We start from the raw sequence: 11,046 nt of genomic DNA, 5'->3' as shown, positions 1-11,046 counted from the left end.
AGGTTAAGAAGTGTTATACTATGGGGTAGAATGCGAACATGATATGATGTGAATATAATGAGGATAGTTATGAAAATAAGTAAAGCCTTGTGATGAAGTGGCTAAAGATAGGATGTGGTCCGTGTAATAAGAATATAAGGGTAACTTGGGCGGTGCATCTTGGCCTACTAGATCAGCTGCTGGGTCATCATCTTCTTCGATAGATATGCGCCCCATAGGGGAGGGTGCGATCATACCAGCACTAACGTACCGGATCCCATTAGAACTCCGAAGTTAAGCGTGCTTGGGCAAGAGTAATATTGGGATGAGTGACCCCTGAGAAGCCCTGTGTGGCTGTGATATGAGATGATATGCATGTATATACACACGTTGGCCGTGCATGGCATTGTTGATATAAAGAAGTATTGTGGATACGTAACTCCACCGTGAAAGATGATAAGACCCTTTGAGATAGGAGATGTAGCTTTGCAAAATAACTAATGCATTGTGAATTCATTAAAGGGACAAGTGGTACCCACTGGGATAAGGTTAGGACTATGACAAAGCTTGGGACACCGAGCGTCAGAAGGTAAGTACTGCCTATTTGAGAATTGGAAATGACTATAAGCCCTAGCTAGTTGTTGATCAAAATAAATGGAAAGTAGCTTCAAATAAATTGCTACGTGACTCGAGTACCCATAATTAGACTGGATTAGCACCTCATGATTATGTTAAGTTGTCGTACCTAGGCAACCAAAGGTATGGAAGATATAAAGAAAGGCATAGATATGGTGCAGTATACCGAATGTGTTGGAAAAGAATCATACGTATTGGAAAATTGGAAATAAGGGCGTAAGGTAGAACACAACAAATAGTGACACGGGTACACCCTAAAGAGGGGAAGTGTATTCAAGTAAGATCCCATACTGACACGAGTTAATAAAATCTAAAGGCCAGTAATAAACGGATAAAAGCCATGATACCGGAGACAGTGCGGAGAATTAATAGTAAGGACTTGAATAGTATGACATCAAAGGATAGGTGCATATAAAGGGGATGAATACAACAAGAGAATTACGATGAGAACTTAAACATACTATAAGGAATAGCCAGGCTATGCTCGACTGAAGGTAAGATGTTGGTAACAAAGTTACTAACTACTAATATTGTGGTGTACAAGCAGCAAAACAAGGAAAGGATGAGAGATCTCTCATATACTGGAATATGAGAAAACTCAAGGGTAAGTAGAGGAAGTAAGTAAGAAATGATACAGGTTTACGTACAGACTAGTATGGTCATGCTAAAGCATCTTCCGGGCTACTTTAACCTCCAACACATGTTCGTGTAAAGGGTGCAATATGATGTGTGGTAAAGGAGCTGGAAAGAAGTAATGGAAAAGAAATATCACCTATTCCCTATGTCTACAGGTAATCTACCTTCTTAAATAGACCATATGATTTGATACAAGGCCTATGAACGGCAACCAGTACAGAAGAATCCGGAAGCACTCGTAAGACCTTATGAGGCTAGTTAACATTTGGGGATGAATGTTCTAAAGGGGGAAAGGATGTTACACCCCGTACTTTGGTACCTTAGAATGCTTCTTAAGATTCTGAAGTTTTTGGGAAGGCTCTTAAGTTTCTTAAAAGCCGTCATGTGAGTTGGATAGTTAATAATGCTATCAAATAACTCTAAGGAAAGAAGATTGTGATACCTCATGAGAAGGAAAGTTGGAAATAAAGTCATAAGAATCCGAAAAGCGTTGGAGGCTAAGAAATGAGTCGTAGGACTCGATTTACCTACGTAATCTACCAACTTAGACGTCTTACATACTTAAGTTGCTTAAGGACATACCAAGCTTACGTAGCATAGATTACATAGGCTCCTAAAATAAGACGAGATTACGAACCCACGAGGAAGGGGAAAAGATGACACGTGGAAGCCAATAGCGGAGCGACACGTGGCAGCACCTCAATCAAGCAGGTGACCCACCTACTTAGGGTCAAGTAGGTGACCCACCTACTTGGGAGGTGGGGCCACAAGGACACGTGGCAGCCTAGGGGTAAGGCATGGATCCATGGCCCAATAGGGGCTGGACACATGTCACCATATGGGGGTGACACATTTCACCTCCTAGGACCACATATATACATGTATATGTGTCTTATACTTCAGTTCTGATCCATTAAGCTGCAGCAAGAAAACCCTAGAATAACAGAGAAAAACATGACGGCTTGGAGGAGAAAAATAGGTACATCCCGATTTCGCTCCATAAATTAATTAGATAAGGTATTATTATATCAAGTGGAGGTGGTTAAAAACGTATCTTACCTATTTGGGACAGCAAAAATGAGTAACAAGCAGCCACAACATTTCAGCCGCGTCAAAGAGGTTCCGAAGTTAATTTTCAGCGTGTTTGGAAGGCCATTTGATAAGCTATGGATTGATTCTCTTCTCCCACGTTTTTTAAGGGGTTTTCCATGTTATCAAGGTGTTCATAATGTAAATTTAAGGTTTGGAGCAGCACCAAACGGACAGCAAACAGTCCACCCCGTTTCAGCACATCGAGAGAAGTTCCGAGGCGCGATTTCGGCGAGTTCTAGCCAATTTAGGGAAATGTAAGTTCTTCCCCTCTAATTTGAAGTTTATGATGTTACATTAGGGTGTATTACACACCTTAGGGGCTGCTGGAAGTTGGGTAAAAGGTTTTAAAAGTTCGGCGTTCGGAATAAACTAAGTTGGAGTCGCTAGAAGTGAATTGTCGTCGAAATGAGGCGTTGTTCTTGTGAGTTGCTGCTGCAGGGGTTTGATGCGTGGTTACAGGGCCTAAATATGTTCTAATGTGGGTTAGGGTGCTTCTGGTTCAATCTACACGACCCCTCATTGCGTATAATGAAAGGCGTTACAAAATAAAGGCTAGACGCCCTATTGTAATATCGTATTTTTGAATAAGTCGTTTGGAGTTTATGTTGTATATTGTTGGTGTGAATTTCTGCAGGTTGTTGTTGTTGGTTGGCTGTATGTCTTAGATACCTAATTGGAAATTTGGATAGGGCACATTATAGGGGAGGTGCTGCCTAACTTTCGTCGACGCCTTAGCGAATAACAGAACTAGTCGGGGAAACGACTAAGGAAATCGATTCCATTAATACTAAGTTGTAATCTAAGATTCTGGAAAGTTAAGAAGGGTTGATATTCATATTACCTTCATGTTAAATAGGTTCAGAGGACGACGAGACAAGTCGGGCTAAAAGCAATCGACTAGAGGTATGTAAAGCTATTCCTTCTTTTGGCATGTTTTGGTATAAATATGTAAAGCCTATCTGTTCTTTATTTTGGGCATGTGTTATATCTAAGTGACAAGTGATATGTGTATGAATCTTGGGGTAAATCTATTAATGAGCTCTGAACATGATTCATGATTCATAATTCGTGTTCACTGTTGAATGTTAAGACTCTTAAGGTAGTTAAGCTTCCATTCCTCAAGTCTTCTATATGTTGAGAAGTAGTGTATGTAAAGTTATTCTTCCTCTCCTTTGGCATGAATTAGATGTAAGTATTGTGTATATGAAGTTTGAAGTTATTCCACTCTTAAAACTCTGAGGGTGAGTTAATACTCTTGTTCACTTCCTACTGATTAGAACTCCTGTAACAAGTTAAGTCATTACTTTTCAAGTCTTCCATGTGATAGGAAGTGGTGCATGTAAAGCTTGTCTTTTCCTGCTTCTAGAAATACTAGACTAAATGTGCTATAGGACATGGATTTGGATATAGCCCCATTTATAGATTCTGGATGTAACTCATGACTTGTACCCACTTTTGAATGATAAAAGCCTTGAAGTAGTTGAACTACGACCCTTGAGCCTCCTATAGGTTGAATAGTGTTGGGATGTGTAAGCTCCTATACCTAGGGGATCTTGAACATGCTTGATGATGATATCTAAGGGATGTTTGATATGTTATAGAGTTTTACATGCACGTATATGCATTATGATATATATCTAGATCGGGCCGAACGTACCTCGGCACATTTTGCTATGTAAGGATCGGGTCGTACGTTCCACGACAGATTATGCATTATACGGATTGGGCCGTCGTACCTCGGCATTATTATACATTATATGGATTGGGCCGTCATACCTCGGCATTATTATGCATTATACGGATTGGGCCATCGTACCTCGGCATCGTTATGCGATATACAGATCGGGACGTCGTTCCTCAGCATTATTATATGATACATGGATCAGGCCGTCGCTCTTCGGTATGTACTTTCTATATACTGAGATCGGGCTGTATGTCCCATAGCGTTAATGGTATATATATACCTATCATGATAGATGATGTGTCTATAACACCGAGTCCCCGAGCGGGCCGGATACGATATGTGATAGTGGTATACATGACTTTATTTTGTGAGGTGTAGGTACAGTACCCTATTAAATGTTATACTTGGTTTCCTGCATCCCTTGTTCAGTTGTTATCTCAGTTATGTTGTGCTTATATACTCAGTACATATATCGTACTGACCCTCTTTTCTCGGGGGGAGGGGGCTGCATTTCATGCTCGCAAGTACAGATTTTCATTCTGGAGATCCGTCAGCTTAGGAGTTCCTCTCAACTGTGTCGGCAGTGCTTCACTATTCTGGAGCCTAAATTTTGATGCTGGTTACTTAATGTATACATTTGTACATTTAGGGGTACGGTGGGGGCCTTGTCCCGCCATATGCTGCTGTTACTATTCCTAGAGGTCTGTAGATATATGGATGTGGGTTATTGGTGAGTTTGTTTCGATTATGCCTATACGGCATGTTGTGAATGTTTTTTTATTGTTATAGTAGCCTTGTTGGCCTGCATGTCCTTATGTGTTATGAGATGAGTAAAAGTAGCCATACGTACACGAAAAAGTTTTAACTCATTGGGGTTTTATGTGAGTAGTATCACCTTGTTCATGGTTCAATTTGACTACAACTAATATGTGGGTATACGGGGGTCCAGGTCGGACCCTAGTCGCAGCCTACGGGATTGGGTTATGACAGCTAACTCATAAGCAACCTCTTCGACTGTCCTTAAAATCTCAAATGGCCCTATATACCTATAACACCCTGTGTTATCCTAACCTAAACTAGGCTCGATGACTAGGAGAAAATTTGAGAAAAGGAATTGACATTGAGGACCACAAGTGTCCTCTTCAATTCATTGAGTGTTCTACGAGTCATAGGAACGACTCATAGGACCCTCCAACACTTGGTAAAATTTTGATCTGGAGAAGCCTTCCTACAAACAACTATTATGAGTCATAGAAACAACTTGTACGAACACCTGACACTTAGTCAAATTTTATAACTAGAGGGGAACGTCTACGAGGGATGTTGATGAGTCGTTAAAGTTTCTACGAGTTATAGAAATGACCCATAGAGAAACTTTAGAGACTTAATATCTCTCGAAATTTCAAAATCTGCAGGACGAGTCATGTTTACGACTTATTGAGAAGTTTATGAATCATAGTTTAGAGTCGTAGATCCATGCCCTTTCCAATCCAAGTCTAAAAATGGGTTTCTATGACCCTTAGAAGTTTCTACGAGTCATAGAACTGACCCATAGATGACTAATTTTAGGTTTTAAGAAGGGATATTTGTTTCTTTTTCCACCCTTACCAAACTAAAACCTCGATGTTTTAAGACTAAAATAAGTCCCTTATCAGCACCCTGAATGCATAATGCTATTATTAACACTTAAATTACTTGAGAGAGAGGATTTGAGAAGAGGAGAAATGTTAGGGTTCAAGTTCTTCAAGCGAGGTCTTGGCTTCTCGAGTGTTCTTTGGGTCCAGGTATGTAAGACTGAACAAAAACATGACTTCTGTTCCTCCATGTGCCCATGCATGTTTGTGATAGGTTGATTATGAATGGAACCCATTAATGTGTTTTTGAGAATTTATTTTCTAAAATTTACACATTTTAATGATTATTAATAAGTTCATGCTTTTCTACGAATAAAATACTTGAGCATATGATTTGAACTACTTATATCATAAATCCTAATAGCATGTTAATTGATATTGAATTGTATATATATAAATATTATGTCTAGAGCCTTGAACTTGTGAATGTATGATTGTGATTGGAATGCGAACACGATGATAGTGTTGATGAATTGATAGTTTTGTATACTTTTATAATCAAACCCCAAGTGAATGGTCTTAACTGAATATTGTCATAACTGATTGTCTAGAACTTCTCTTAAAATAAATGATTAGGAAATTGATTAGTTGAGAGAATTGATTTGATATATCAGATGAGTTTCTAAGAGTCCAAAATAAGACTTGTTGATTTGGTTTCGACTTGGATTGATTGTCTTATGATATTTAAGTCTTGGAAGGAGTATCGAGCATCGAATTGGGTAAGAGTGAGTAATAACTCAAACCTAATAACTACATTGCCAAACATAGGAGAAGATTGAACTATTAAGTCGAATGTTTCCTAAATTTTTGTCCTAACATGATAGGACTTGATTGGTTTTAGATCCATGATTGGTTGATTCTTTCTTACTCTAGTAAGGTAATGGATGAATGTGGAAACAACGTCGATTTATTGTACTGTCACTAGCTCATAAGTGATTATTATCGGATAAGAAAAAATCCCATATAATTCATCATAGTACTCTGATTGGATTGGATTGTATATGATTGGTCTTTGTCTAAATTTTATTCTTGTTTAGACTTAAGACATCTTGTTTGAGTTTTTCATCTTCTCAATTTTTAATCTCTGAGTCCATTTGATTCTACCTTGATGCATGTTTCATTCTACTGTATTACATACTCGTATATTTCATGTACTAATGTATATTTGGGCCAGCATCATGTTAGGATGCATAGGCAGGTACTAGAGATCATCAACAAGCACATTGTTGAGGATCTATTCGTATTCAGCTGATTGGTGAGTCCTCCCTTCTATTGGAGGATATCACATTTATCTTTCTAGCTTTTGAGTTAGTTTTCTTATTTTGATTTGAGGTAGCCATGAACCTGTCATTGGCACTACTTAGATAGTTGATAGAGATTTCATAGACTAGATTGTTGATGTTGTCGATTGGTTTTGTCTTTGACTAGTTTCATTCAAAGTAGTCTTGTTGATTTGATTGATAAGAAAGATTGTTGGCCTTTGGCCTTATCTTATGAGTAGTTTCTAAATAAGTTGAGTCTTCCGCTTTTAGAATGTTGATAAATAATTGAGTAATTAGACCAAGTAGTTTGCTTAGGGACCAGCAACGGGCTTCAAGTGCCGGCCATACCTAGGACACTCTCTCGGGGCGCGACCAACTTAGTATTAGAGCTAGAGTTTAAGAGTACTAGCGAGTCTATGAAACTGTCTCTAGAAAGTCTTGCTTATAAGTATGTTGTGCACCACACTTATAATTAGAAGGCTATAGGACATTAGGAATTATTTCACTTCTTCATATTCGAAGTTCGTACGGAAGATTTTAACTCTAAAAGTTCCTTCCTAATTCGTGCATTACATATTTATTGATAATTCCTCCTAAATGCACTACTAGCTAGAGGAATGCTGCTAATACTTAGGTTCTGTAATCTGAGATGCCCCCACCATTTGGAGTGAGAACTAGGGGCCGACCTACAAGGCCTACTATCATTTAGAGTAAGAACTAGGGGCCGACCTACAAGGTCTACTGAGGAACCCCAAGAGCCTACTACTCGCCAACTCCTACTTTTGAAGCTGCGTTCAGAGGTGCCATTACTATGCTCACTCAACTAATAGCTAGCCAAAGAGGTAACCAGAGTTCACTGGCACCCAGCTCTAGCTCTCAAGAGCCGTCAACTTCGGTAAGGATCCGAGACTTCTTGAGGATGAACCCACCAGTCTTCACAGGTTCTAAGGTTAAGGAGGACCCTAGAATTTTACTGATGAGATGTGGAAAATACTGAAAGCTATGTATAATACGAAGATTGAGGGGTTTGAGTTAGTGTCTTATCAGCTCAAGGATATGGAGAACGTGTGGTACAACTTGTAGGAGGAAAGTAGAGGTGAAGATACTGAGCCTACTATTTGGGATAAGTTCAAGGGAGCCTTCCTTGATAACTTCTTTCCCAGATAATTGAGGGAAGTAAAAGTGGAAGAGTTAATGAATTTGAAACAAGAGGGTTTGACATTGAATGAGTATAGTCTGAAGTTCATTGAATTATCTAGATATGCTCCGAAGATGGTTGCAGATATGCGGTCTAAGATGAGGAAGTTTGTTTTTGGTCTGGGAAGACATGTGAAGAAGGAGTGTAAAGCATCACTGCTGATTTATGACATGGACATTTCTAGGTTAATGGTGTATGCCCACCAGGTGGAGGATGATAAGAGGAAACACAAGGAAGAGAACTTGGGCAAAAAGGCAAAATCGGCTGGGCATGAGAATGAGCAGAGGCAGAGTAAGGGCAATAAGTCCTTCTTTCAGAAAAGATCTTCCAACTATACTCTATCAGCGGCAAGTACACCTGAGCCATATAATAGGTTTGATCAGTTGGGATAGAGTTACTAGAGTTTTAGAGCCTAGGGTTGTCAATTCCAGGCTAGTGTGGCTCAAGGTTCGAAGGAAAAGCCACTTGTGGCAAGTGCGGTAATCTCTATCTAGGAGAGTGCAAAAAAGGAAAGAAGGCCACTTTTAGAGGGAGTGTCCGACATGGGGTAACAGAGCCTAATCCTCTATCACAGAACCACCGACTGGAGGTAATTAGAGATTCAGTTATGGATTAAGGCACAAACTGCCTATATGCCATGGGTAGTCTCCAATATTAGGAGAACTCCCCAGACGTTGTGACGGGTATGATTAGAGTCTTTATTCTTGATTGTTATGTTTTAACGGATCCAGATGCCACCTTTTTCTTTATATCTCCTTATTTGCTAGTAGATTTGATAGAATTCTTGAGTGTCTTCATAAGCCTTTTAGTGTATCTACTCCTGTTGGTGAGTCTATCTTAGTTGAGAGGGTCTATAGAGATTGTGATGTGTCTATCTATCACAAGGATACCATGGACTTAGTTGAGTTGGACATGGTTGGTTTTGATGTGATTCTTGGCATGGGCTGGCTATATGCTTGTTATGCCTCTATTGATTATAGAACTTGAATTGTTAACTTCAGTTTCCTGAATGAGCCTGTCTTAGAATGAAAGGGTAACCTTGTTGTGCCTAAGGGTAAGTTTATCTCCTACTTAGGATTAGAAAGTTAATCTCTAAAGGGTGTATTTATCACATCATTAGAGTCAAAGATAATAGTGTTGAGTCCTTTACTCTTGAGTTAGTCTTGATTATAAATGAATTTCTTGAAGTGTTTCCTAAGGATATGCCTGGAATCCCTCCTGATAGAGAGATTGACATTGGGATTGATGTTATTCCCGATGCGCAACCTATTTCTATTCCTCCCTATAAAATTGTTCCCGCCGAGTTGAAAGAGTTAAAAGAACAATTGAAAGATCTCCTAGATATGGGATTTATTAGGCCGAATATCTCACCTTGGGGCTCTCCTGTCCGTTTTATGCCAAAGAAAGATAGGTCATTGAGAATGTTAATTGACTATTGTCAACTAAACAAGGTGACCATAAAGAACAAGTATCTCCTTTACAGGGTAGATGATTTTTTTGACCAGCTTCTAGGTGCCACTTGTTTTTCAAAAATAGACCTCAGATCAGGCTACAACCAGTTGAAGGTGAGAGCATGTGACATACCAAAGACTACTTTCTGAACCCGGTATGGTCCCTTTGAATTTCTTATTATATCCTTTGGTTTGACCAATACTCATGTAACATTTATGGACTTAATGAATAGAGTGTTCAAATATTATTTGGACATGTTTGTGATTGTATTTATAGATGATATACTGATCTATTCTAGAGGTGAGGAGTAACATGTTAATCATCTTAGAATTGTCCTATAGACTCTCAAGGATAGGGAGCTGTACGCTATGTTTTTGAAGTGTGAATTTTGTCTTCATTCTATAACATTCCTAGGCCATGGTATATCTGGCGAGGGTATACGACTTGATTCGTAAATAATTGAAGCAGTTAAGAACTAGACAAGGCCCACATCCCCAACTGACATAAGAAGTTTCTTAGGTTTGGCTGACTACTACCGTAGATTTGTTGAAGGGTTCTCATCCATATCTTCTATTCTCCATTGACTAAGCTTACTCAAAAGAAGGCTAAGTTTCAATGGTCATATGCTTGTAAGTTTCAATGGTCAGATGCTTGTGAGAAGAGTTTTCAAGAGTTAAAAACAAGGTTGACTACAACTCTAGTGCTATCGTTACCCGAGGGAACAGATGGTTTTGTGATTTATTGTGATGCGTCTAAAGTTGGATTGAGATCTGTGTTGATGCAGAAGGCAAAAGTGATAGCTTATGCTTCTAGACAACTTAAGATTTATGAGAGGAACTACCCGACTCACGACCTTGAGTTAACAACCATAGTGTTCACTCTCAAGATTTGGCATCACTATCTTTATGGCATGCATGTTGATGTATTTATAGATTACAAGAGCCTTTAATTTGTGTTTACTCTGAAAGGGTTAAACCTGAGGCAGAGGAGATAAATTGAGTTGCTCAAGGATTATGATATGAGTATTTTTTACCACCCAGGTAAAGCTTACGTTGTTGTTGATGCTCTTAGCAGGTTATCTATGGGGAGCACTGTCCTTGTAGAAGAGGGGAAGAAAGAATTAGTCAAAGAGGTACATAGGCTTGCACGTTTGAGAGTTCAGCTTATTGACTCTAGTGAGGGTGGTACTATCATTCGGAATAGGGCTGAATCATCTCTAGTTGTAGAGGTAAAAGAAAAGTACAATCAAGATCCATTATCCTCCAATTGAAAGACGATGTTCAAAAGAAAAAGTTGATGTCTTTTTCCAAAGGGGAGATGAAGTGTTGATGTATCAAGGGAGATTGTGTGTTCCAAGCAGTAATGATATTCGAGAGAGGATCATGATAGAAGCCCATAACTCTAAGTATTTCATCCATCCAGTTTCTAAGAAAATGTACCATGACTTGAGAGAAGTCTATTAATGGAATGAGA

At 39.1% G+C, this 11,046-nt stretch overlaps 1 pseudogene; it reads left to right on the top strand.

Annotated features, from left to right (window-relative positions):
- The first annotated feature begins 222 nt into the window (after window positions 1-222).
- Window positions 223-339, top strand: LOC129897924 (5S ribosomal RNA; annotated as a pseudogene).
- Window positions 340-11,046: the final 10,707 nt, after the last annotated feature.

Source organism: Solanum dulcamara, chromosome 7 (assembly GCF_947179165.1).
Source record: "Solanum dulcamara chromosome 7, daSolDulc1.2, whole genome shotgun sequence".
In the NCBI taxonomy this organism is placed as follows: Eukaryota; Viridiplantae; Streptophyta; class Magnoliopsida; order Solanales; family Solanaceae; genus Solanum; species Solanum dulcamara.
This window is presented reverse-complemented; position numbering and strand designations above follow the sequence as displayed.